The following is a 27,327-nucleotide window of genomic DNA, read 5'->3' on the forward strand; positions in this document are numbered from 1 at the left end:
CTTCTATGATTTTGTTGAGAATATTTTCTTGGCCTTGGAGCGGGAACTCTTCACTTTCTTTTATACCTATTATCCTTAGATTAAATCTTTTAATAGTGACCCAGATTTCCTGGATGTTTTGTGTCAGGAAGTTTTTAGGTTTAACATTTTCTTTGACAGATATGTCTAGTTGTTCCTATTTTACCTTCTATGCCTGAGATTCTCCCTTCCATGTCTTGCATTCTGTTGGTGCAATCTGTATATAATTTCGATTTCCATACCTAGATTCTCTATCCTCTGGATTCCTTCAGCTTGTGCTTTCTTTATTGCATTAATTTTCATTTTCTGATCTTCAACAGTTTTATTCATTTCTTTCACTTATTTCTTGTTTGTTTTCCTGGATTTCTTTAAGGAGTTCATTCATTTTCTATTTAGAGGCCCCTGTCATCTTCATAGGATTGATTTTAAGGCCATGTTCTTGTTCCTTGGCTGTGTTGGGTTATCTGGGGCTTGCTATAGTAGGATAGCTGTGCTCTGGAGGTACCATACAGCACCAGCTGTTCATGGTTGTGGTTTTAATACCATCCTCTAGGGATCTGAGTTTAGGGTAATACACCCTAGGTTTAGGTGACAAGTTCTCAGTTTATATTGCTTAATGGATTTTTTTTTTATGTTTCCCTTGGTTTCTGTGTCTCCTCTGGTGTTCTCATCTAAGTGACCTGTGGTTTTATTGACTATTGACTTTTCAGGTCCAGTACAGTGTCTTCATTGGAGATTTGGATAATGGTATTGCCTCTGGGTTTCTGGGAACTTGAGTGGCCTCGGGGATTATGGATCATGTCTTGGCTTCTGGGATTCCAGTACCAGTTGTCCTCTGAGGTTTATAGTGCAGGCTTTCCTCAATTCTCAGAGTAATGAGTTTTGGGGAAATGCCAAAATAGGGGTCTTCTGCTAGTGTTGTGGCTCAGATATGGAACCAAGGGGAGGGCATGCTGATAGGAACACTTGGATGGACTTTAAGGAGTGTTAGTGGGTGGTCAGCAATGTCCTACATGGGTTTCTAGCATAGGCACGACCCCTGGTAGAGCAGGGGTCTTCTGCTGGAGTTGTGAGCCAGGATTAGGAGAGGGTAGTAAGACAGTTCTAAATAACATTTCTCATTAAGACATAGGAATATCAATGAAGACAAAAACTTGTTTTCATGTAGTTTTCTAATTTTCATTCTGATTTTTTTCTGTTCCTCTCCCCTCTGACTAATGTATCCAAAACCACACAATTTATAATGAAATTGTACAAATATATCATGTATGTTCTCAGCCTAGACAGGGAAAAGAGTACTAAAAAATGTCATGCAAATTCACTTCAATTCCCAGAGTGATGATTTTTGAGGAAATAGTTCCTGGATATTTTGGTGTTTTGAGACCTTCATCTTCAGTTATCATTACACCATTAATATTTTAAGCTCTGGAGAGATTTAACCAAGTGAATGGTTAAATATATAATCACATGCAATTTCTATAGTTCTACATAAATATAATGCCAATAATGTTGAACAAGCAGAAAATGAAAGAAAATGAAAATGAATGCAATTATTCTTACTGTTAGTATATGATATATAATATTTATTAATTCAAGAGCAAAGAGCTAATACACGTTTGTGTGTGTGTGTGTGTGTGTGTGTGTGTGTGTGTGTGTAGTTAGGTGAAGAATCATAGAGAACCAATAATCTATCTAGTAACCTTTATTAGATTAATGATAAAATAAGTAGCCTGTTGAAATCAGGAGGATCTTTTCAAATGATTATTCAAATAATTGCTAATTACAATTATTATTGCACAAAGAATACATACTTCTGTGGGAAAAAATCAAATCACTTTTAACTTATAATGTGTAATACTTGCATTAAGATGTTAAGTTTGTCTGGTAACAAAAGGTCAATAGAAACAAACAAACAAAGAAGACTGATTATTTCTGACACCAACGTTGGCAACACGTAAGTAGACAAAGACTTGCTATGTATGCCAACATCATGTTAAAATCTTTCTCAGGGGTCTGGTTTGATCCACATCACATGCCAAAACATTCCTTCTGACCACCAGTGGTCACCCAAAGGCAACTCCCTAATTATAACACTTGTTTGCATCCTCAGATCTTTCTTTCCTCTTTCCATATTATTTTTCTGTGGGTGGCAGAAATACAATAATATTCAGGACACTCTGATAATTTAGCAAGCTGGCAGAAAAACTCGAACGCAATCTATTTGTCTATTTAAAAGTTTTTGGGATAAACTGTTCCTCATAGATTACAATGCAGCAGCTAACAATGCCGAAAGCAGTTCATTGGATGAGGCACCTACTACACAACCATGAACCTGACTTTAGTCCCATATAAACACATATAAAAGTCTGAGCCTAGTGGTCCATTCTTAAAATGCTACACCTGGGGAGTCAAGAGGCTTGCAGGTCATTCAGCAATCAACCTAGCCTCTTCACAGAGTTTTAAGATGAAAGAAGGACTTTATCTCCATAAGACAATGACAACTCCTGAAGAATGACACCCAATATTAAGTTTTGACCTCTGATGCATGTGCTGTGCATACAAGTATGTAAATGTGGATACATGTGTATGTGGATACACATATGTATGAGCATACTCACCACGACACACACAGAGTAATTATGTGCTTGGGTAATTCAGTTGGCAGAAAATGAGACTCTTACAAGGTAGAATACTTAGGTTTTGAGACAATAGTTGTGGTTGGTTGAATCTCGCTCATAGTCCTGTCTCCAAAACTGCTGAGAAATTGGGAAAGATGTTTAACGACATGGTATCTCAGAACTCTAATTAATAAAATGGGAGTAGCAAAATAAATTGATCTGGTTTCCATGCAGATGAGTAATTTAGTCCACAAAATATCTACTGCGATTGTCAACACATGTCCAAAATCAACAGATCCATGTTATCATCAACCTTAAAAAACAGACATATTTAATGTATAACTTAATGTCAGTATAATACTCTTTTTAGTTTCCTTGAGGCTATGGGGCATGGTAAGATCAGACGCTACAGTGTATTTTCTGCTTTGTTCACACATTATTTTTATAATACCTTTAAAAAATTATTATATTGAGAAAACTCTCATGGTTATTCATAATTATTTCAAATCTTATCAGTCTAAGTTTTATTTTGTTAATAATTGTTCTAATCCTAAATAGGATAATGGTCTTGATGTTTTGGGATTGTTTCTCAAGTTTGAAAGATTATATTACACTTCTGATTAATTTTAATGCACATGAGAGGCCATTCTAACCCTTCAAGTACAGCATTTAAAATAGCCACAGAGGATAATGTGATATGTTAGGGGTACTACCCTTTTCTTTATTTTCTCTCTTAACATGTGATTTGCCTCCTTATTGGGTGGCAGTACCAAAAATAAGATATATTACTTGAATGCTTAAATTATTTTTTCAAAATAAAATGTATTATTACAAGTTTCATGACTTTTCAACTGTTTCTTTGTGCTTTTCCAATTGGTAATGAAGCAAACTATGTCGTTTACTGAGGACACAGTTATTACAACCAGGCCTGGTATCAGAGATTGGAAAAAAAAACTCATGAAGATACAGTCAAAGTCTAAATATTACATACATGCAGTAATGTGGCTAGTATTTATGTTCTGTGTTTTGTCCATTATTTCAGTAATGACTAGTAATCTAGTATATTTGAATGACTTTAGAGGACGCAGAGATTTACAGTTTCTCTCCTTTAGAAATCTCTGTATTCTCCCACCTTGCTTTTCTTTTTCCTTACCTTTCCACCTTCTTTTCCTTCCTTTCTTTTATTACAGTCCTCCGACCTTTAGTCCTCTTTCTTGGGCTCCCAAGTGCTGGATTTATGGGTGTGTGGTTTAGTGACAGTCTTTTAAATGTCATCACTAGCTTATATTTAGTATTCTGCCCCCAGATAGCAGGTATGTCTAGTGTATTGCTCCTCTAGTCTTTGAATTTTAATCAGTATTATTATTGTCTGGATAAGTCTTTCCAACTCACTGTTCTCACAAGGCATGTCTAAAGCTTATTTTCACCACAGCACAGTGTTCTGTGACAGGGTTCCTTTTCTCCCAGTCTTCATGCTCAGAATCACGTGCACTTTCTTTGATGGTTCCTGGAGGGTTCAGTATCTTTCAAATTACAGTACCTTTTTTTTAAAAAAAGATTTTGCTATCTGCATTCCTAACTACCTTATTAGGACTGTTAGAAATTATACTGTTTTTCTCTTGGATTTCAAGATTTAATATATGATGTAGTAGATAACAAATGCACACTCATGGAATATTTAAATAGTAAATATCCTCTGACATACTAAGTTTATCTCAATTAGGTTGTTCAGACTTCAGGTTTTGCTGTAACCATATGTGTACATACATAAATTTATAATGAATCCTGAAAGAAGAAAGAAAATATCCACATTGTCATCTTATTCAAGAAACCTGGTGTAAATTGGTGCTAGATAGTTCATTAGTTTGGGATTGAATGTCGTTTCTTTTATTATAATACTGCCAAATTACAAGATATCTGGGATGAAATAGTGGAAAACAAAAATTTTCATTAAGGGTTATAACATTGGGGAAAAGACCATCACAGAGTGAGCGAGTTTTATGAACCTGTCAATTGACTGATTGGCAGGTCTCTGTAAAATGAGCCTTCTGGGATTTGATACTTGAATTTTAATTAAACCAAAAGTATTCATTGCTCTGTTCTAAATCCCTAAAGAGAAATTGAAAACCTTGCAGAGGGACTCCCAACAGTAATTACATGTTCTGCTGAAATTTAATTGACTTGCATTACCCCGATAGACCCAAAGAACAGAGAGCTATAGCATGGCCAAGAGTTTCAAGAAATTAGACAAAACAAAAAATCTTCTTAGAAATAAAGAAATGATCATGATTGCACAATGGATACTTCAATGTAATAGAAAAATCAAGTGTTTCTTTCAGTGTAGCCTGTCAAAATAGAAATTGAAATACATTGTTTATATTTAAATACATTGTTTACATTTCCTTTTTTCCTTCTACTTTGTAGTATGATTTTTTTGTTTAAAAGTATCTTTAATGAACATCAGTGTTTAGAGTAGTCTTTACCTTACTTTTCTTAAAGAAGAACAATTCTGTGCATTTATGAATTCACTTACCCTATTATTCTTCTAGAAAAGAGATAACGGATTTGATGAGTCTGTTGACTTGTTACTTCCCCTATGCTCTGGTGGTAATTAACATAATGTATTAATTGATTTTCTTATCCTAGACCTCTTAACTATTTGACTTAGGCATAAATCAGAGCCCACTATTTCTACAGGCACATAATGTATTAAAAGATTAAAAACTGCAAGATTATAGAATTGTGTAGTTTCATTTTAAACCTTGCCATCCAATTCTTTAAATAATGCATTGCAACTCTGTCTCATTATTCTATTTCATTTGATCTTCCTAGCAGATGCTGTCTTCTGTGAATTCACTCACTTCATATCCTTACATTTATCCATATTCCTGAAAAGGCTCTAAAATAAGACATAAAATACAAAACCACAAACAGCTTTGAGGGCAGACATATGCAGGACAGTGAACAGAACATCCCTAGTGGCTTTAATGGAACTTGTGGACTCAGGTACATTGGGAGTGTGGAGGGTAAGGTATCAGGATTAGCTTCCTGTCCTGGTACCTGACCTAGGGTTTCTAGGTTATTTTCTCTTGATGTGAAAAACACCAGACAAAATACAATTTGGGGAGGAAAGGGCTTATTTGATTTATTGGTCCATCATTACAGGAAGGAAAATAAACTCTGAAAAGTTTAAAGTTTGAAGTTCATTGAAAAATTAATCAAAGATAGAACAGTCTCAGAGTGATGATGCATTATTTTGAAAACTTTTCCATAGAATGCCTTAAAATTGCATCACCACCTCCTCCTCGTCCTCCTCGTCCTCCTCTTCCTCCTCGTCCTCGTCCTCCTCCACCACCACCACCACCACCATCACCACCACCACCACCACCATCAACAACAGCAATACAACATCATGATATCAACTACACCCCCTTCCTACTATTACTCTTATAAATGGCTGACTCCTAAGGACTTATTATGTCATAGATAAGTGAATTTTACCAGCCTCATCAGCAAAGCTTTTTCAGAAGACGTCCAAACAGAGAGAACCAGAACTGATAACGAGGTTGTAAAATATTCAGTCATAAATGAGACATTAAATTGGAAATTTCTGGCTTCTTTGGAGACTCAGGTTATAATGATGTTTTGCTGGGGCAGACAGGTGAAAGAATGTTTTTCCAGAGTAGACACATGAAAGAATGTTTTGCTGAAGCAGACAGAGGTGAAAGGATGTTTTGTTATAGCCAGCATGTGAAAGGACACATAATATTTAAAGAGTATATAAACATGACCCCACAGACAGTGGGAACTGGAGCATTGGTTTGCTCTGCTCCATTTTGCTAGTCTTCATGGACGACACATGTGTTGATTTGTATTACATTGTCTTTTTGAGCTTTGCTTGTGGTGATGTCATAGAGAAAAACTCACCAAAGAACTTCTTGTGAGAATTTTGCCATTTCTTTGCTGCTTTCATGGACTCTGGCCAAGTGACAAGCCTAATGGGTTCTTCTAGACCAAATTGCCCTTGCTAATCATGTGTGGTGTCTGGCGTGCGAATTGGACTGTATCTTCTGGGTCATTCGTGGTTTTGCTAGTGGACTGGACTGAGAACAATTAACAGTGGAATCACCACAAAGAACTATTTCTGAACAGATCCTCTTCTCCCATATCCTAACAACCTTTCTTTTCTACTACCTCTGGTGGACAGTGGGATAGAGGAGAGGTAGAACCCTTACTAAAGTAGGTTGTGAAAAATATATGACTACAGGATATCAATACCACACCCAATCCTCCCAATGCTCTAGAACCATTGTGTAAAATGAGACTGAAATAGCTTAAGGGCCAGAGGTTGACTACATGAAAACAGTGTTTTCTGGACACAGCAGGGCAGCTGGACATATGAACAGGATGATGACAGCCTGTCCAAGACCTGCTCAAGCTAAGCCTTTACACAGAAGTGAGCATTAAGTTACACCCTTTGTTAAGTAATAATTAGCAACTGCTGGGAGAGGGAGATGTATTTTCCTGAAACATATGGTTCCTGGTAGGTCAACTGTGCTCCACTGAAGGTAATCCACCCAGGATTAGATGGGCAGCCATGCTGTACTTGGTAGGGCTATAAAAACCAGCAAACTAAAAAAGGGTGACAAAGTTGGGTAGAAAGAAAAGTCGTGGATTTAAGTGGATTTGAGAGAGAAGGTAATTATAATCAAAATGCATTGCACAATATTTTTTTTTAAAAAAAGAGGTACTAAATTGAGGAAAAGTTGCCATAGAAGTGGTCATAGGAAATTGAAAGAATAAAGAGAAATGGCTTATAGCTTAAACCATAAGAAAAAAGACACAGTAAGAAACTTGTCTGCAAAATACCAGAAATGATAAAAACAGATATAGTCATTCCAGTGAGGTACCCATGTCTGTCTGGGTGTTTAAACAGTGACATATGAGTACACCATTAACTCCTGCTATAACTAGTCTCTGGATTGGTGCATAATATCCTTAACAAAAATAGTTGGTCACTCTGGATCTTTGTAATCTTTATCCTTCAAGCAAAAATATTTTTTGACAGAAAAGTGAAGATTTCTTTAGTGGGTTTAAATATCAACAAATTATACTAATAACTGTAGAAGTATTTTTGGAAAATGAATGACTGAATTTTCCCTAGAGAATTAAGTGAATTGTATTTTGTTCAATTCAAATGCATATTTATCACCGTAGACACTCTAATTTTTCATTTTAATGCTGCACACACATTTAATTTGAATGGCGAATGAGAGAGATATCTTATTACAATTATCTATTACATATAAATAAAAAATATAATTGAATAACATTACAACCTTGGCATCGAGCTCACGCACATTGTTATTACAAGGTCTATGAACTAATTTGAGATAAAAACATTTCCTTTTAAAATATACGGTTGGAAGGCAGCATACACCAGCTGATATGAGGCCCCCGACACATATATATCAGAGGACTGCCTGGTCTGGCCTCAGTGAGAGGAGACACACCTAACACTCGAGAGACTTGAGGCCCCAAGGGAGGTCTGGTGGAGTTGGGGTGAGGGATTGAGGACTTTTTTTGGAGATGAGGGTGGGTTGGGGGCGAGGGTTGGAAGGAGGTATGGGATGAGGAATAGAGGGTGGACAAGGAGGGGGATAATTACTGGACTGTAAAAAAATTAAAGAATAAAAATAAAAATAAAAAATATGGTTGGATGAATACAGGGAGGCGCGCGCACGTGCACACACACACACACACACACACACACACACACACACACACTCTTTTCCTAGCATGCAAATCCCCTGAGAAGATGTTATTTGACTGGCCTTGGATGTAAAGCTACTTTTCTCACAGCAGGCTGGGACTCCTCAGCCTGTGCTGGGCATTCTTAGATGTGGTTGGTGGTTGAGCTGAGCCCTTCTGCATGTAGTTCCTATGCCTCGATCTGGAAGTATCCTTGGATAGATGAGAGTCAGTTAAGACTCTGTATCATAATCTTTGTTAAATAAAATTTACGAAATGGTGATGACTTTCGTAGTTTGCTACAGGTCACGGTATTTTCTGTATTTTGCTCTTCTCGAATACCTGGGCCAATAAACATCAGGGTCTATAAGACCTTTTAACCCTCTCAGGTTAAAAAGTATAACTTCCTGTTATTATTCCTGTTAACTTATTCCTACGCTGTGTCTGATATATCTTTTTTTCCTGCTGTGGTGAGCTTCTATGATGAAGTGCACAGATATTTAGCTTTTTGTATGTATTCATGTTGGGTCGATCGCTAGCCTCATGCAAGTCCATCCTTCGTCATACTGATAGTGATATTTATAGTTTATTCTAACCCTTTAATTTATTTGTTTCATTTTAATTATAATTTATTTCTGTTTCCTATTTTAAAACTATTTCCTAATCAACATTTGGATTTTGTTCTATGTATGGTCTAATTGTGCTTTCTAGTAGAACTGTTGACAGAGGGTGAAAGTTTCTTTAATGAATTTAAATAAGTACAAATAAAAATGCCCAACTTACTCTCGGAGACAACTAGCCTAGACCTTGATACATTTTTTTCCTTGCTTCAAGTTTATTTGTAAAAATAAACAGCAGAGGATGCTCTACAGATGCAAATAGTGTGTGGGTGTGCCACAGCAGTTCACCTGTCTTCATATTGGCAGATATGAACTCTTTTCTATGGGGGCTTCACAGGTTCCTGGGTACCTCTGGAAGCCTCAAACTTGAGCTTTGATTGGCAGAGCCTATGAGCCTTCATGGAGCTTTGATTCTGCTTCCCGAGCTTTGGGTGAGCGATGAAAGCAAGATGGGTAGATTTGTGGCTGGGGCCCTCTGACATCTTGGGGCTGACTACCTTGGTCTTCCCAAGAGTCTTAATGGCCTCTGTGTGTGCACTCTCTGCCTTCTCATGGCTTATCTGCTTCTTCTTCAGACTTTTCTTGTGTTTCTTAGCAAAGAACAAGTTTCTTAGGAACTTGGGGTCAACTTCCTCAAAAGATTCCTATCTTTGTAACCGGGATTTTCTGATGCCTTCTCTGTGTCATTTTTGTGACTGTCATTTTTGTGTTGTGGTTCTTGGACTTGATCATGTCTTCAGGATAACCCGTGACTCACACAGCGCCTGGGACTGAAAGAAAAGAGTCTTTGATATTTTTTGTGCTTTCTCCTTTTCCTCCTTTTTTTCATCTCAAATATTTTTCTTTCTATATTTCTTGTTTATACATTATTTTATATATGTCATTGATTATTTTTGTTAAATTATATGACATTCTAAAGAGTTTTATCCAGTGAACATTATTTTATCACTCTTTTGATTTTACTATTGAGATATTACATAGGCATGTTGAAGACATAGTCATTGGGCAATTTGTTTATCTGTTCCTGCTTTAGTCAACTATGAATGAAGGTAACAGTACTTGCATATTAAAACTACTTGAAAGATGAATTTTGTTACCATTTGTAGAGTATAAACGGTGTTTGAGCACATGGGAGTCTTCCAGAAATGTTACCTGTGAATGCGATTAATTAATGACTAATTGCATAATATACATAAAAGTAGAAATAAAGCTTCTAAAGGCTTGCTTAAAGCTTTTAAATGTATTTTAATTGCTGGTTCTTTTTTTGTTTTAAATTCAGATGGCATGCTATTTATTTCCTATGTTTGGTACAAATTCAAGGCTGACTTCATAATTTAAATAGTTTCAGTTAACAAGTCAAGGTTAGTATTTTTAATATCAAATGTCATGAACCATTAAAACATTACAAGAAACATAGATTGAAACATATCTCTAAAACATTGAAATGTAATGCTTTATTTAATGAATAATTTTCTGTGATAGATGTTGCAACGCCACATTTATTTCTTCTGTTATCTAAAAGATTGATATTACACACTATTCTTACATTTACTTCAATCATTTTATATAGAAAAAGAAAAAATAGAATATGGACATGTTAACTAAACTTGTATTAAATATAGAATTATTTTATATTTTATCAAATATGGATTATAGTGAGACTCCAAAACAGACTGTGAGGAGGCACAAACCTATTCTTTGGTCTGCACATAAAACCTTACAAAAAATAGCCATGATTCCATCTGATCAGAACCTACAACGCTGCAAATAGAGAAAACGGTGGGGTGAAAACTAAACTTTACCCCTGGGAAGACATTCTATAGGGTTATATACACTGTTGATTACCTTTGATGTCATCATTTCTTAGAGTTACACTGGCAAGAATCCATTCCTTCTTATGCTTGAAGGAAGAGTGGCACAGAGACATCCTGGACATTTTGTACTAACTTTATAGCCATGCTCATCCACTGAACCAAATTTCCCATTAGCCTTTGTCATTAGTCCTGGCTCACTGGACTGTTCTTAGTTGATGTGAATGGATATGATTGACAGTTCAGTCTGAATCTCTACCTCTTCAATCGTCCTATCTTCTTTTTTTTTTTTTCTGTTTTGAAACAGAGCCCCTTATGTATCCCCGTCAGGTCTTCATCTCCTAAATCCTCTTGTTCTATTTTCTCAAGCTCTGGGGTTACAGTTGTGCAGTGCCATAATGGGCTCACACACACACACACACACACACACACACACACACACACACACACACATCTGTGGCCACAGATTAAAATTCGAGATTCACAATTAAGCTCTATGTGCAGTTCCCAGAGGAAACCGTCCTCTCCTCTGACTCACGCAGTCACAGCAGGGTTCATCGGGCTTTAGTTCGGTAGCAGTTCTGTATTGCTGGGAGCTGTAATGAAACTTCCTTGGTCACATTAGTGACTGATTATCAACCCTTCCATTTTACTGCTCAGTAACACAACGATTTGTTTCACTTAATGAAAGGCAGACGTGACTATTCGAGGGACATCACCGTGGCTTTTTAAAGTTGACTATGGTAAAGACTGTGAAATGCTGACCCTTGCTCCTGACATGCCACCAAGCAAATTATGCCACGGCTAATTGTTGTTATCTCATAGACTCTCTGTAATTCTTAAAGAAATTCCAAATTATCCTGGAAGAAAACCCTGAAAAATAATCAACTTGGCTTTTACTGTTTAAATCAACTTAGACATTTCTGACTCAGCAGTTCTAAATTCCCTTTTCTTGTTTTAAGACCTATAAAAATTGAATGTATGTTACAATAAGCATGCCTTGTAACTGCATTATACTTAAAACTAGTATCACACCTTAAACTTGGTGTTATTTTATTCCAAATATTAGTTTTACAATAGATAAGTTATATCACGTTATTCATTGTATATAGACTGCTAACTATACATTTTATGATTTCAAAATCACAAAATTACTTCAAGTGGGAGGGGAAATGGAATGAGGAGGGGGTTGTGGAGGGGAGACCAGGAAGGCAGACAACACTTGAAATGTAAATAAACAAAATAATTAATAAAAAGTAATTATTTTAAAGCATTTCAGCAAAAATAATGGCAGGTATTAAAATTCATTTTATATATTTTATTGTGTGTATCTGAGTGTTTGCCTCCAGGTCTTTCCATGTTTTACATGCATGTCTAGTTCTTGAACAGAATTGAAGAGGGCATTGGATCTCCTGAGATTGCAGTTATAGTGGGATGTAAATTACTAGCTCTTGATTAGAACAGAACCTAGGACCTCTGTAAGAACAGCTAGTACTCTTAACTTCTAAACCATGTTTTAAATGACGTAATGAGTGTTTAACTTCTTAGTGGGCACCCATGTGACTATGATAAAAATAAGGTCATAAGATAATATGTATCTCAGTATAGATGTTAACAGACTATCCTGGTATACAAAGTAAGTAACAGGAAGACACAGCTACATAGTAAGATTCTACAAAAGTATTTTTTAAAATAAAGCTAGATTTCTCTTTCTATTTCTGACTTATATGTGTTTTTCTGTATTTACACAAAAGCCCAGATAAAGTCTGACTCTTGGTTCCTGAAAGGTATGAAGGATAAGATAATAGTTTTAGTATATTTCTTTATAAATATTTAAGAGGCTTTCAATTTTCTAAATAAATTAATTTCTACAATGTTTCCTTTGCTTTTTTGTGTGTTTTAAAGGGATTGTCCACTGTAGCCCACAAAATTCCCAAATGCCCTTCTTTTTTTAAATAGCTGAATAGAATTCTATTGTTAAAATGCACCATATTTTCTGTATCTATTCTTTGGTTGAGGGACATGTGGGTTGTTTCCAACTTCTGGCTAATATGAATAAAACTGCTATGAACATAGTAGAGCATGCGTCCTTGTGGTTGGAGCATATTTTGGGCATATTTACAGGATGTTATAGCTGGGTATTCAGGTAGAACTATTTCCAGGTTTCTGAGAAACAGCCAGATTGATTTCCAGAATGACTGTACAAGTTTACAATCCCACATTAGCAATGGAAAAGTGTTCCCATTTCTCCACATTCTTGCCAGCATAGGCTGTGCCTTGAGTTATTGATCCTAGCTATTCTGATTGGTGTAGGTTGGAATCTCAGGGTCATTTTGATTTGTGTTTCCCTGATGACTAGGGATGCGAAACATTTCTTTAAATGTGTCTATGCCATTTGAGATTCCTCTGGTGAGAATTCTGTTTAGCTCCCTCTTTTCAATTGAGTTATTTGGTCTTGTTGGACCCTACCTTTTAGAGTTCTTTTTATATTTTGGATATTAGTCCTCTGTTGGATGTGGAGTTAGTTAGTGAAGATCTTTTCCCAATCTGTAGGCTGTCATTTTGTCCTATTGCCAGTGTCTTAAAGAAGCCTTTCAGTTTTCTGCGGGCCCATTTATCAATTGTTGATCATTGAGCCTGAATCATTAGTGTTTTGTTTGGGAACTTGTCTCCAGTGCCAGCGTGTTCAAGGTTATTTCCCATTTTTTTCTCTTAGATTTAGTGAATACAGTTTTATGTTGATGTTCTTGATCCATTTGGACTTGAGTTTTGTGCCGGGTGATAAATATGGATCATTTTTCGTTCTCCATGTAAACATCCAGTTAGACCAGCACCATTTGATGAAGATGCTTGCTATTTCCAATGTATGCTTTTGGTTTCTTTATCAAAAACATCAAGTATCCATAGGTATGTGGGTTTATTTCTGGGTCTTCAATTTAATTCCATTGTAACCTATTTGTTTCTATTCCAATGCCATGTAGTTTTGGTAACTATAGCTTTGTAGTACAGCTTGAGATCAGGGATAGTAATACCACCAGAAGTTCTTTCATTCAGAAATATTTTAGCTATTCTTCTGTTCTTTTGGTTTTTTTCATATGAAGTTGAGAGTATTTGCTTTCAAGGTCAATAGAAAATTATGTTAGCATTTTGCTAGAAATCATTTGTTGTATCTGTAGAATACTTTTGGTAAGATGGCCATTTTTACTGTTAATCCTACTGATTCATGAACATGGAAGATCTTTCCATCGTCTGATATCTTCCTGATTTTCTTGTCATACAGATCTTTCACTTGAATAATTGGAGTCAGAGCAAGGTATTTTATATTATTTGTGGCTATTGTGAAGGGTGTTGTTTACCTGATTTCTTCTTAGCCCTGTTATCATTCATATAAAGGAGGGCCACTCATTTCTTTGAGATAATTTTGTATCCAGCCACTTTTTGAAGTTGTTTATCAACCATTGTAGTTCTCTGGCAGAATTTTTGAGGTGTCTTATATATACTCTCATATCAACCATGAATAGTGATACCTTGACTTCTTCCTTTCAAACTTGTGTTCTCCTGTTCTCTTATTGCTCTAGCTAGAACTTCAAGTACTATGATGAGTAGATAGGGAGAGAGTAGGCAGCCTTGTCCTGTCCCTGATTTTAGTGGTATTGTTTTAAGTTTCTCTCCATTTAATTTGATGTTGGCTATTGACTTGCTATATATTGCTTTCATATGTTTAGGTGTATGCTTTGAATTCCTGATCTCTTCATGACTTTTAACATGAAGGGGTTTTGGATTTTGTTGAAGGTTCTTACAATATCTAATTAGGTGATCATGTAATTTTTTTCAGTTTATTTATAGTGAATTACATTGATGAATTTTCAGATGTTGAACCATCCCTTGGATGAAGCCTACTTGATCATGGTGAATGATGTTTTTGATATGTGTAGAGAGACTCTCTTATAAACATCACCTGTTAATAAAAAAGTTGATGGCCAATAAGCTGAGACAGGTAATAGGAGGTGGTACACTGGCAGGAAGAGAGTGAATTTTAGAAAATAGTAAGAGAGAAAAGAGAGAGGTGGGGAAGAGTTGAGAGAGATGAGATGGGAGGTAGAGTGAGAAGACAGATGTAATCAGCAGGGAAACCCTGAGGAGACACTAAAGAGGGAGGCCAAGATGAAGGAGAGGTAGCTAACTATGTGGTAGACATAGAATATTTTAAATGGGTTAAATAAGTTATAAGCTAGTCAGGGAATGAGCCAAACCTTAAGATCTACATATTTAACAATAACTAATTAGTTTAAGAGTTGATATTGGTAGGAACTAAGGGACCAAAAGGAAAAACAGATTTAAAAATTAGTTTTACAGATGTGTTCTTTGATTTGGTTTGGTAGAATTTTATTATTTTTACACTGAGATTCATATGTGAAATTGGTCTGAATTTCCCTTTTATTTCCTCATTGAGTCTTTTTCTGTTTTAGGTATCAGGCTGAATGTGGCCTAATAGACTAAATTAGGTAGTGTTCCTTTTGTTTCTATTTTGTGGAGTAGTTTGAAGAATATTGGTATTAATTCTTCTTTGAAAGTCTGTTAGAATTTAGCATAGAAACCATCTGGCTCTGGGTATTTTTGTTTTTAGTTGGGAGATTTTTAATGACTGCTTCTATTTTCTTAGGGATTACAGGACTGTTTAGATAGTTTGCTTGATTTAACTTCAGTAAGTGCTTTTTGTCTTTTTATTTTGTTTTGTTTTTTGATTTTAGATTTTCCAGTTTGTGGAGTACAGGCTTTTGAAGTAAGATGGAACGATTCTTTGAATTTCCTTAGTTTCTGTTGTTATGTCTCCCTTTTCATTTTTGCTTTTGTTAATTAGGATACTGTGGCTGTGCCTTTCTGTTACGTTGACTAAGGGTTTGTCTAGCTTGATTTTCCTAAAGAACCAGCTCTTGGTTTGGTTGATTCTTTGTATTCTTCTTTCTTTCTAACTGATTTCAGCCATGAGTTTGACTATTTATTGATGTCTACTCCTCTAGTGTGGTTACTTCTTTTTGTTCTAGAACTTTCAAGAGTGCTGTTAAATTGCTAGTATGACATTTCTTCACTTGCTTTAAGAAGGCACTTCGTGCTATGTACTTTCCTCTTAGCACTGCTTTCATTGTGTCATACACAGTTGGGTATGTTGTGCCTTCATGTTCATTGAATTTTAGAACGTCTTTAATTTCTTCCCTCACAAAGTGATCATTAAGTAGAGAGATGTTCAGCTTACAGGAGTATGTTCGATTTCTGTTGTTCCTATTGTTGTTGTTCAGTCATAATCCATGGTGACTCGATAGGGTGTAAGGGTTTATTTCAATCTTCTTGCATCTGTTGATGTTTGCCCAATTATAAGGCTAGTTTTGAAGAAAGTTCTGTCTGGTGCTTAGGACAGGGTATATAAATATCTTTTAGATCCGTTTGGTTCATAATACCTGTTAGTCTCATTGTTTCTTTGTTTATTTTCTGTTCAGGTGCCCTGTCCACTGGTGAGAGTGGGGAGCTAAAGTCCCCCACTATTATTGTGTGAGAAGTTCAATGTGTGATTTTGGTTTTAGTAATTTTTTTGTGGGGGATGTAGGTTCCACTGCATTTGGGACACGGATTTTCAGAATTGAGATGTCATCTTTGTAGATTTTTCCTTTGATGAGTATGAATTGTTCTTCCCCATCTCTTTATTATTTTGGTTGAAACTCTGATTTAATAGATATTATAATAGCTACTCCAGCTTGTTTCTTTTGTCCAGCTTGGGTAAACTTTTTCTCTAGCCTTTTACTCTGAGCTAGTATCTATCTTTGTCGCGGAAGTATGTTTCTTCTGTGTTGCAGAATGATGGATCCTGTTTGCATATCCAGTATGCTAGCCTGTGTCTTTTGTTGGTGAATTGAGACCATTGATATAGTGAGATGTTACTGATGTTATTAGTGATTATTAGTTCCTGTTATTTTTGTGTTAGTAGTTATAGTGTGTGTGTGTGTGTGTGTGTGTGTGTGTGTGTGTGTGTGTGTTTCTCTTGTTTTAGTTTTGCTCTGAGATGATTAATTTCTTGTGTTTTCTTGGGTGTAGGTACTTTCCTTGATTTGGAGTTTTTCATCTAGTATCCTCTGTAGGGATGGATTAGTACAAAGATATCGGTTAAATTAGGTTTTACCATGGAATACCTTGGTTTTCTCCATCTATGGTGGTTGAAAGTTTTTCTGGGTACAGTATTCTTGGCTGGTGTCTGTGGTCCTTAAGGGTCTGTAAGACTGCAGTGCAGGATTTTCTGGCTTTTAGAGTCTCTTGAGAAATCAGGTGTAATTCTGATAGGTCTACCTTAATATGTTACTTGGTTTTTTCCCCTTGACACTTTTAATATTCTTTGTTCTGAACATTTAGTGTTTTGATTATTGTGTGGTGGAAGGATTTTCTTTTCTAGTTCAATCTATTTGGTGTTTCATAAGCTTCTTTTATGTTTATAGCTATCTCTTTCTTTAGGTTAGAGACATTTTCTTCTATGACTTTGATGAAAATATTTTCTGTCCCTTTGAACTGGGAATTTCTATCCTCTTCTATTGTTATTACTCTTAGGTTTGGTCTTTTCATAGTGTTCCATATTTTTTGGATATTTTGAGTTTGAAGCTTCTTACATTTGGCATTGTCTTTGACAGATATTTTAACGTTTTCTATGGTATATTCTATGGCTGAGATTGTCTATTCCATCTCATGTATTCTGTTGATGTTACTTGCATCTACAGTTCCTGTTCCCTTTCCTAGATTTTCCATCTCTATGTTTCCTCAGTTTCTGTTTTCTTTGTTGCTTCTATTTCCATTTTTAGATCTTTTATTCATTTCCTTCACTTCTTTGATTGTACTTTCCTTTATTTCTTTAAGGGGTTTGCATATTTCTTCTTTAAGGGCTTCTAACTTTGATTTTGATTCCTTGTGTTTCTTTAAGGGATTCATTATATCCTCTTTATGGGCCTCTACCATCTTCATGATATGAAATTTAAGGTCACAGTCTTGCTCCTCAGTAGGGTTGGATATCCAGGGCTTGCTGTAGTAGGTGAGCTGAGTTCTGATGGTGCCGTATTACACTGGCTTCGATTGATTGATTAGGTTCTTGTGTTTGTCTTTCTCAACCAGGTTGTGTCTGGTGTTGGCAAGCCTGGTAGTTCCTGGGAGGAGTAAGTCTCTGGGACAGGTTGTCTCAGAGAGTTGCAGGCCTCCCACAATGTAGGCAGTACTTGGGGTGTGGAGTGTAGATCCTTGATTACAGATGGAGGTAAGGGCCAGAAGGAAGGTGGGATTCTGACTGGGCAATGTAGACCTCATTGCTGCAGACATTGTTCGGGTCCAGGTGGTGTGGAAGGCATGGGTGTCTTACCTGTGTGTCCAGAGTTAGAGCAGACATCCTGGGAGGCAAACAGAATTGAGTGGTTTGGAGAGTAGTGTCGAACTGCTATTGCAGGTGGAGGTGTGGACTGCCAGCTTTTTTTAAAATAACAGGTATATGATACCTGTTCAATGCTCATATATATTGAGCAGAGAGATGAGGTAAGACAAAGATTTAGATGGCTTGAAATACAGCACTGTCTTCCTTTTATTGCTATAATATCTTTCTCAGTAGTAGGGATAATGCATGAGGTACACAGCTAAACAGTAAGCTTATTTATATAGAAGGCAACGAATGGAGAAATTTTGATTTTGTAATGATAATAAAAAGACATGGATATCCATCATTTGCTGGAAGGACAATGGAAAGGCATGACCTCACTCTGTAAAGATGCAGTGCTTTGAACAAGTGGATTTAAGCTTTGGGAGATCAGGTCTTTTTCATACATTTTCCTGTATTAGTAGGTGGGGCTGAGTTACTTTGAAAGCAGAGGCCACCTGGCACCAAGAGTGAATGGATTATGTCATGATAGATCAGCAGAGACAGTAGTCAGGCAACTCTCATTGGAAGTGACATTAATCTGAGTAATAGACAAGAAGCCTCCTGGGAGAGAACAGGGCAAATATAATATTTTCAGGACAACAGAAGGAACATGGTCATGCTTTGCAGAGTGGACTATTGAATAATACCTTAAACCATATTCCCCAAATGTATGTATGTATGTATGTATGTATGTATGTATGTATGTATGTATATATATTATAAATACAATATATAAAAAGTGATTCCAAGTCAGATTTCATTAAAGCAGTCTTATTATGAAATTGAGATATGTGCTTCTAAACCTGACAGTTCGTCTTTAGAATTTTAATCTGTTGAGTGTAACAGAAATTGAAATAATAATAACCAAGTTTAAAATAATTACTTTTTATGAGCTGGAAAGAGACATATTCTAGAAGTTCTCTCATACATTTTCTTTAAAAATGAATATTCCTCCTGGAAGGAGCCTAATTTTGTGAATTTAATAATTTTGAAGATCACTGGGAGCCCTGAAGCAGGTGGTTGCCTTGATTTCCAGTTCAGCTTAAGCTAAAGAGCACTAACAACATCGAAGAGATTTGAACTGTCTTTTAAATGTTATGCAAATGTAATACAATGATTGATTATTAGCAATATAAATGTAATCACACTAGAATATGGAGACAAGTAATAGTGGAAAACTGGAAGTGTTTTTCTTAGATCTTTATGTTAGTTTTTCAAATTATTAAAAAGTTGCATTTTACATTGAAATTAAAAATTTAAGGATTACCATAAATATATATCCAATTGCATTATTAAGTGCTAATGAATTTGTTATTCCACAACAAAGATTTGGGTACTTAACTATTTGATGCCTGGGTTACTACTCATAAAGAATCTTAATATGAATATTCATTGAGGTCAAGAAATTACTGAAGGGTTTGGGGGAAGGGCTCTCACAGCATCAGAGATATAACAGACTTATAGTGTTAAAAGTGAAAACTGGAATAGAAGTTTAAATTGGGGTAGTGATGAGGGCAGAATAGAGGAGACAGTATGAGGAGAGACATTAAAGCAGTCTTGACTGAAGGAAAGGCCATTCAGAGCCTGCCCCATCTGGGGATCCAGCCCATATACATACAGCCACCAAAAGTAGACAATATTGATGAAACCAAGCAGTGCATGCTGACAGGAGCCTGATATAGCTGTCTCCTGAGCGGTTCAGCCAGAGCGTGACAATTACAGAGGTGAATACTAGCAGCAAAGCATTGAACTGAGAATGGGGTCCCCATTGGAGGATTTAGAGAATGGATTGAAGGAGCTGAAGGGGCTTGCAACCCCATAAGAACAACAAGATCAACCAACCAGAGCTCCCAGGGATTAAACCACTACCCAAAGACTATACATGGACAGACCCATGGCTCCAGCTGCATATGTAGCAGAGGATGGCCTTGTTGGGCACCAATGGGAGGAATAGCCTATGGTCCTGCCAAGGCTGGATCCCACCCCCCATCCAGTGTAGGGAAATGTCAGGGTGGGGAGGTGGGAAGGGGGTAGTTGGGAGGGGTACACCCTTATAGAAGAGGAAGGGGATGGGATAGGAGGCTTATGAACAGGAAATCGGGAAAGGTAATAACATTTGAAATGTAAATAAAAAATATCCAAAAAATAAAAATAAAAGCAGTCATTGAAATTCACTAATGTAGACATGTTTTTCCTCTTTGTTTTGCTCATTGAAATAAAGTTACCCTACAATAGAGCAACACTTTCCCCACTTGATGACAGAGATTAAATATAGAAACTCCAGTGCCAAGGCTTGGTTACTTCTTTTTCATTGGTTTTTAATTTTTTTTTTATTTTTACACTCCAGATTTTATTCTCCCCTCCCTGGTCCACCCCCGGACTGTCTCATGTCCCATACCTCCTCCCTGCCCCCCAGTTTCCACAAAGGTGTCCCCATCCCACCCACCCTACCAGACCTCTAAACTTCTTCGGGCCTCCAGTGTCTTGAGGGTTAGGTGCATCTTCTCTGACTGAACCCAGACCCGGGAGTCCTCTGCTGTATATGTGTTGGGAGCCTCATCTCAGCTGGTATATGTTGCCTGGTTGGCGATCCAGTGTCTGAGAGATCACAGGGGTCCAGGTTAATTGAAACTGCTGGTCCTCCTACAGGGTGGCCCTCCTCCTTCAACTTCCTTCAGCTTTTCCCTAATTCAACCAGAGGAGTCAGCAGCTTCTGTTCATTGGTTGAGTGCACATATCTGCATCTGACTCTTTAAGTTGCTTGTTGGGTCTATTGGAGGGCAGTCATGATAGGTCCCTTATTGTGAGTGCTCCATAGCCTAAGTAATGGTATCAGGTCTTGGGGGCCTCCCTTTGAGCTGGATCCCACTTTGGGCCTGTTGCTGGACCTTCTTTTCCTCGGGTTCCTCTTCATAGCCATACCTGCATTTCTTTCAGACAGGGAGAATTATGAGTCAGAGCTTTGACTGTGGGAGAGCAACCCAATCCCTCACTTGATGCTCTGTCTTTCTGCTGGAGGTGGATTCAATATGTTCCCTTTCCTCACTGGAGTGAATTTCAGCTTGTTAACCTTCTTGAGTTCTGTGGATTTTGTCCTGGGTATTCTGTACTTTCTTGGCTAATATCCACTTATTAGTGAACATATACTGTCCCAAGCTATCTCACCAGCAAGAACACGCATGGACACATGAATCCTTCTGTAGCCAAAACGTTTATTGAATCTTAAAGAGAGGGCCAGGCGTGCCGGCATGGCGCGGCTTATATACACCCTAGCGTGGCGCATCCACACCTGATTGCTCGCTTACCCATGATCTCATTAGGCACGCCCCGGAGTGGGCAAAGACCTTGCACGAAGGCACTCTTGCACATGCGCACACAGTTAACTTCCTGAAAGGAAGTCGGCTGGTGCGGCGGAGGCCAGCGCCATCTTATGGTGGCAAATGTTATTGTGGCCCTCTACAATATACTATGCATGTCCTTTTGGGTCTGAGTTACACTACTCAGGATGATGTTTTCTAGCTCCATCCATTTGCCTGCAAAACTCAGAATGTCCTTGTTCTTAATAGTTAAGTAGTCTTTCATTGTGTAAATGAATCACATTTTCTGTATTCATTCTTCTCTCGTGGGACATCTGGGTTGTTTCCAGTTTCTAGCTATCACAAATAAGGCCCCTATGAACATAGTGGAACATGTGCCCCTGTGGCATGGTGGGACATATTTTGGGTATATTCCCAAAAGTGGTATATCTAGATATTTAGATAGGTTTATTTCCAAATTTCTGAGGAACTTCCAAGTTGATTTTCAGAGTGGTTGTACCAGTTTGCAATCCCACCAACAATGGAGGAGTGTTTCTCTTTATCCACATTCTCACAAACTTGTGTTGTCACCTGAGGTTTTTATCTTAGCCATTCTGATTGTTATAAGGTGGAATCTCAGGGTCATTTTGATTTGCATTCCTCTGATCATCAAAAGGACTTTGAATATTTCTTTAGGCGCTTCTCAGTCATTCAAGATTCCTCTGTTGTGAATTCTTGGTTTTGTTCTATACCCCAGTTTTTGATTGGGTTGTGTGGTTCTTTGGTGGTAAGCTTCATGAGTTCTTTATATATTTTGGATATTGACCCTCTACCAGATATGGGTTTAGTGAAGAGTTTTTCCCAATTGGTAGGATGCTGATTTGTCTTATTGACTCTGTCCATTTCCATACAGAATCTTTCCAGTTTCATGAGATCACATTTAACAATTCTTGATCTTAGACCATGATCCATTATAATTCTGTTTAGGAAATTTGCCCCTGTGCCAATGAGTTCAAGGCTCTTTCCCACTTTCTCTTCTATTAAATTTAAAGTATCTGGTTTTATGTTGCAGTCCTTGATCAACTTGAACTCGAGCTTTGTGTGTGGTGACAAATATGGGTCTATTTTCATTTTTCTGCATACAGACATCCAGTTAGACGAGCACCATTTATTGAAGATGCTTTCTTTTTTCCATTGCATAATTTTGGCTTCTTTGTCAAAAATTAAATTTGTGTAAGTGTGTGGTTTTATTTCTGGGTCTCCATTTCTATTCCATTCTTTATACTTGTTCAGAGAGGTTCCATGACCACCAAACATTACAAGCTGTTGCTATTGCTCTTGGTTACTCTCCATGGATTGACTAAGAATCTATTGCTGAGGATACTGCATCCTTTTTTTCCTAAAACCTGGAGAAATAAGGTAGGAAACTTTATACATTTTAGCTAGTTTTCACAACACTGGAGGATTCTATGCAAGTAACCAGAGGAGAACAGTAATCACCAATCATTTCCAGTATTAAACCCTATGAGCTACAATAGTAGGTAGGCTCAGAAGACATGCCCACTGGCATAATGTTGTATGAACATCGGAGTAGCCAATCAGTTTCTTATTGGACATAAGTCCCATTTTATAAGATGAAATGTATTTCTGGCTCAATCATCAGGCCAACAATCTATGAATATGCAGTATCTAGGTCTTAGGGAGAGGCTAATGTTATTATCCTACTAAATGGACATAGAGTTTGACTGAGTCCTAGTGACTGATCACTATATTCATAGATCAGTGTATCTTTCAATGCTCATCTGAGGGCTTCTATTTACCCTAGATAGTGATTAATAGAGAAATTCAGAACTGGAGAAGGTGAAGAGAACAAGAGTCTACATAAATCTCACCCCTGAAAGAAACATATAGCTGAAGGCTTGGTGATCACAAGGGAAGAGTGGTCAAAAGAACTTAGGACCCAGAGGCAGTGAATGACTACAAGGAAACAGCCACTTCTGGAAACACATATAAATTCATGGTAGATGCAATGAATGGCATGCATAGAACCTATGCAAACCTAAGCCAGACAAAAATCCCTGAGCACAAAATCAACCCCTAATTGTGCAGATATTTACAAATCTTTGCTATTGGAAAGGAGAAATTGCTTTCTTTTTTCTTTCTTTTCTTAGTGTAGGCCTTGGTAAGTCAACAGAAGTCCACCCACCCAAGAATATTTGGGCATCACACATTAATCTCCATGAGTGAAGGAAACAAAACAGGACAGAAAGTTCTGTGAGTAGGAAAGTAGGATTGGTATGTGAATATGGTCAAAATATATTGAATACAAGTATCATAAAGATATAAAATTATTGTTTTAGACCCAGGCCAAGACAACAGTGAAGGAGCCATAATGAGGATGAAAGGTATTTATAGCAGAGGATTCCTCAAGAAGTTCTGATCAGGCAAGATGCCGTGGGACTATCCATTGGAGTGTTTAGAGACTGCTTCTTATGCATACAGAAGCTATGCAACTGATGGGATAATTCCGTTTGGGAGGTAAATGATGTTGGAAGGGTGAGGTATTTTAGTAATTCTTTTCAATACCAATTCCTAAGAGGGTCCACCTACACTTCAAAATTAGCTTTGCAGCATGTTTGTTCCAATATTTGACATCTATACTTAAAGAACAAATACGTAATTGTCAGACATTTTCTTGTCACTTTCTCTTTATATAGTTCAGAGATTTTATTTTCTTAATGTTTTATATTCCGTGCCAATACTGAGACTCTGATCATTGAAAACTTTACTGAAATTGCCTGCTAAGGCAAATGTTATTAACATTAGCAAGACTGACAGTCTGACTGATAGCCTAATAATAATAATTATTATTTAACTTTTATTTGGTACCTAAAGTATAAGAGCACTAAGTAGCTTTATAATTCTTGTTTCCATTGGAAACCAGGCTAAATGCAATAACAAGACCATTAGCTTTGTGCAGTCCATTACACCATTGCCCTTTCATGTTATATTTTTGTATAGAATTGGTGTCGTCGTTGATAGAACAAAACACTCTGCTTCATTATCTGCATTCAGTTTTCAGAAATATCTACTTTGGCTACAGAATGCAATGCTTTCGCAGAGAGCTGTCAGAATTATTTTCAGGCCTTTTAAAATAATTTTTCAGAGGAAGAAAGATGAGGATGCTGCTTCATAAAACCTACTCTATCTTTAGAACATATTACATGTTAAAAACCACAACTTTATATTATGATATAGTTTGTGGAGTTTAATATCTACTTTTCTTTTAGAGGTATATTTGTATTTATGTGTAGCAGGCATAGATACAAACTTTGTATATCTAATACAATAAGGATATATTCATATATACATATTGTCCAATACATGCACACACACACACACACACACACACACACACACACACACACACACGAATTCTCAATTTATGACAAAATAAAACAGGTGTTTCTATCTATCTATCTATCTATCTATCTATCTATCTATCTATCTATCTATCTATCTATCTCTCCACTTTACATTTCATTCATTACCCCTTTCCCTGTTATCTGTCCAACCACACTTTCCCTATCCCCTTTCTCCTCTGAGCTGCTGGGGGCTTCCGGGTTATCTCCCAACACTGGCATTTCAAGTCTCTGTGGGGCTAAGCACTTTCCCTCTCACTGAGGCCAGACAAGGCAGCACAGCTAGAAGTACATATCCCACAGACAGGCAAAAAGCCCCCACCCCCTCCAGTTGTTCTGGACCACATGTAGACCAAGCTGCACATTAGTTACATATGTGTGGGGAGGCCTAGGTCCAGCTTCTGTATGTTCTTTGGTTGGTGGTTCAGTCTCTGAGAGCCCACGGGTCCAGATTATTGATTCTGCTGGTCTTCCTGTGGGATTCTTATCCCCTTAAAGGCTGTAATCCTTTTTTCCCTTCTTGCTAAAACTGAATTTTATGTGAATAATAAAAATTACGAGAAAGTTCAGCAAACACACAGGAGGTTCTAATAAAAATAAAAGCTCACTTATTTAAGATACCCAGGCTTGTATGAATATATGATTTACTATTTAATATTACACTATTCTATTTTTAGAACACTCTTATTATGAGTTAAAAGTAATGATGTTACAAGATTGAATGTAGACATATATACATCAACATATACACAATAAATACTTGGACAATAAATTGACAACATACAATAATTATTTAAAATTTTTCTCATAGTACATTATCACATAAAATACCTCATTGAAAACCAGTAAACCACAACATTAAATGATACAAAAATAAACTGACATAATTTTCAGAAATTGATTTTTAAAATTCTTTTGAATAGCCTTATTAATCTTTACTGAGTATTATAGCTTCTTCAAACCATTGCAGTGATTTGTAGCTTGTATAGGTTGACTATAGTTAATGATTTTGATGATTTGGAGACATGCTTAGACTCATGTCTTTGTCACTACACTTTATATGATAACTGTATCTACTACTGCTCTACATTTTTAATTTTCTTTTGCTTTCTGCTTTTGCTCATTTTATATATATTTTGTAATAAGAACATGACTTATTTTTTTATTGTGGAGGAAAGCTCTAAAGCCCTTTTCTTATATCTTTGATTCTAAAGTCAGAACTACATGCCTGAAGTTGACAAATTTTGTTACCTGCTGGTACTGGAACATGACCCCCTCATTCAGTTAAATCTTCACCAGCTTTCTGTTTTCCCTGGTTTCTTTCATTGCTTAAACTTGGATGGACTGAAACTTGATCTGTAGACCCACCTGCTTCTGTCTCCTGAGCTCTAGGATTAAAGGTGTATACCACTATTCTTTAAACTAAATTTGTCTTTAATCTTTTATTTTTTTTCCACAAGATTGAAACTTAGATGGGTAGGATCTTGTCCTCAGGTCACCACTCCCTTTATTCCATTTAATATAATCAATTTCCTTGAACACAGAATTTTGCTCCATTCCACTTTCCAGTGCTCTTCTTCTTAAAACATTCATTTAGTATTTTTCCTTGCTCAGCTCGCTCCTTTTCTTCATAAAAGCAAACAGTAACCACTTGGAAGAGTCTATACTAGGCTGTTTTGAGTTTCTTTCCATTGCAATTAACCAAAACCTCCTCACTTTAACCTCAGGCAAATATTTTGGACAAGAGCAGAAACTGCTACAATCTTCACTAAAATATCACAAGAATGAATTCTAGGCAACATACTAACATTTTTCTCCTCTGAAACCTCTTGAGCCAGGCTCCCACAGCTTATATCATCCTTAGCACCACTGACTTCCATGTTTCTACTAATATGGTCCATTAAGGTCCACTTAAAGCATTCCACTGCTTTGCTAAAGTTCCAAAATCCATATTCCCCCAAACAGAAGCTTAGGTTTATGACACAGCAACCCATCTTTGTACCCACTTATGTCTTAGTTAGGGTTTTGTTGCTTTTAAGAGGCACCATGACCATGGCAACTATAAAGAAAAACATTAACTGATGCTGCCTTAAAGTTTCAGAAGTTTAGTCCATTGTCATCATAGTGTTAAGCATCCAGGCAGACATGGTGCTGGAGAAGGATCTGAGACTCTTTTATCAGATTGATCTAAAGCTACCAGAAGTGCACTATGTGTCACACTGGGCATAGCTTGAGCAGAGGAGACCACCTATACCCACATCCACAATTGCACATTTCCCTCAACAAGGCCACATCTCCAATAGAGCTACTCCCTGAGCCCATGCATTCATACCCATGAACTTGTAGGGACTAT

At 36.9% G+C, this 27,327-nt stretch overlaps 1 long non-coding RNA gene across 4 annotated transcripts in view; it reads left to right on the plus strand.

Annotated features, from left to right (window-relative positions):
* The first annotated feature begins 7,120 nt into the window (after positions 1 to 7,120).
* LOC120097072 (uncharacterized) overlaps positions 7,121 to 27,327 on the plus strand; it is a 50,199-nt gene continuing 29,992 nt past the window's right edge. Inside the window, exons 1-2 of one of the 4 annotated variants that reach the window (XR_005494263.2) lie at positions 7,121 to 7,334; positions 23,913 to 24,090. This is a non-coding gene — a long non-coding RNA (uncharacterized LOC120097072). The remainder of the gene's footprint in view (positions 7,335 to 23,912; positions 24,091 to 27,327) is intronic. The other 3 variants (XR_005494265.2, XR_005494262.2, XR_005494264.2) reach the window with 3 other exon arrangements.

Source organism: Rattus norvegicus, chromosome 15, assembly GCF_036323735.1.
Source record: "Rattus norvegicus strain BN/NHsdMcwi chromosome 15, GRCr8, whole genome shotgun sequence".
Taxonomy (NCBI): domain Eukaryota; kingdom Metazoa; phylum Chordata; class Mammalia; order Rodentia; family Muridae; genus Rattus; species Rattus norvegicus.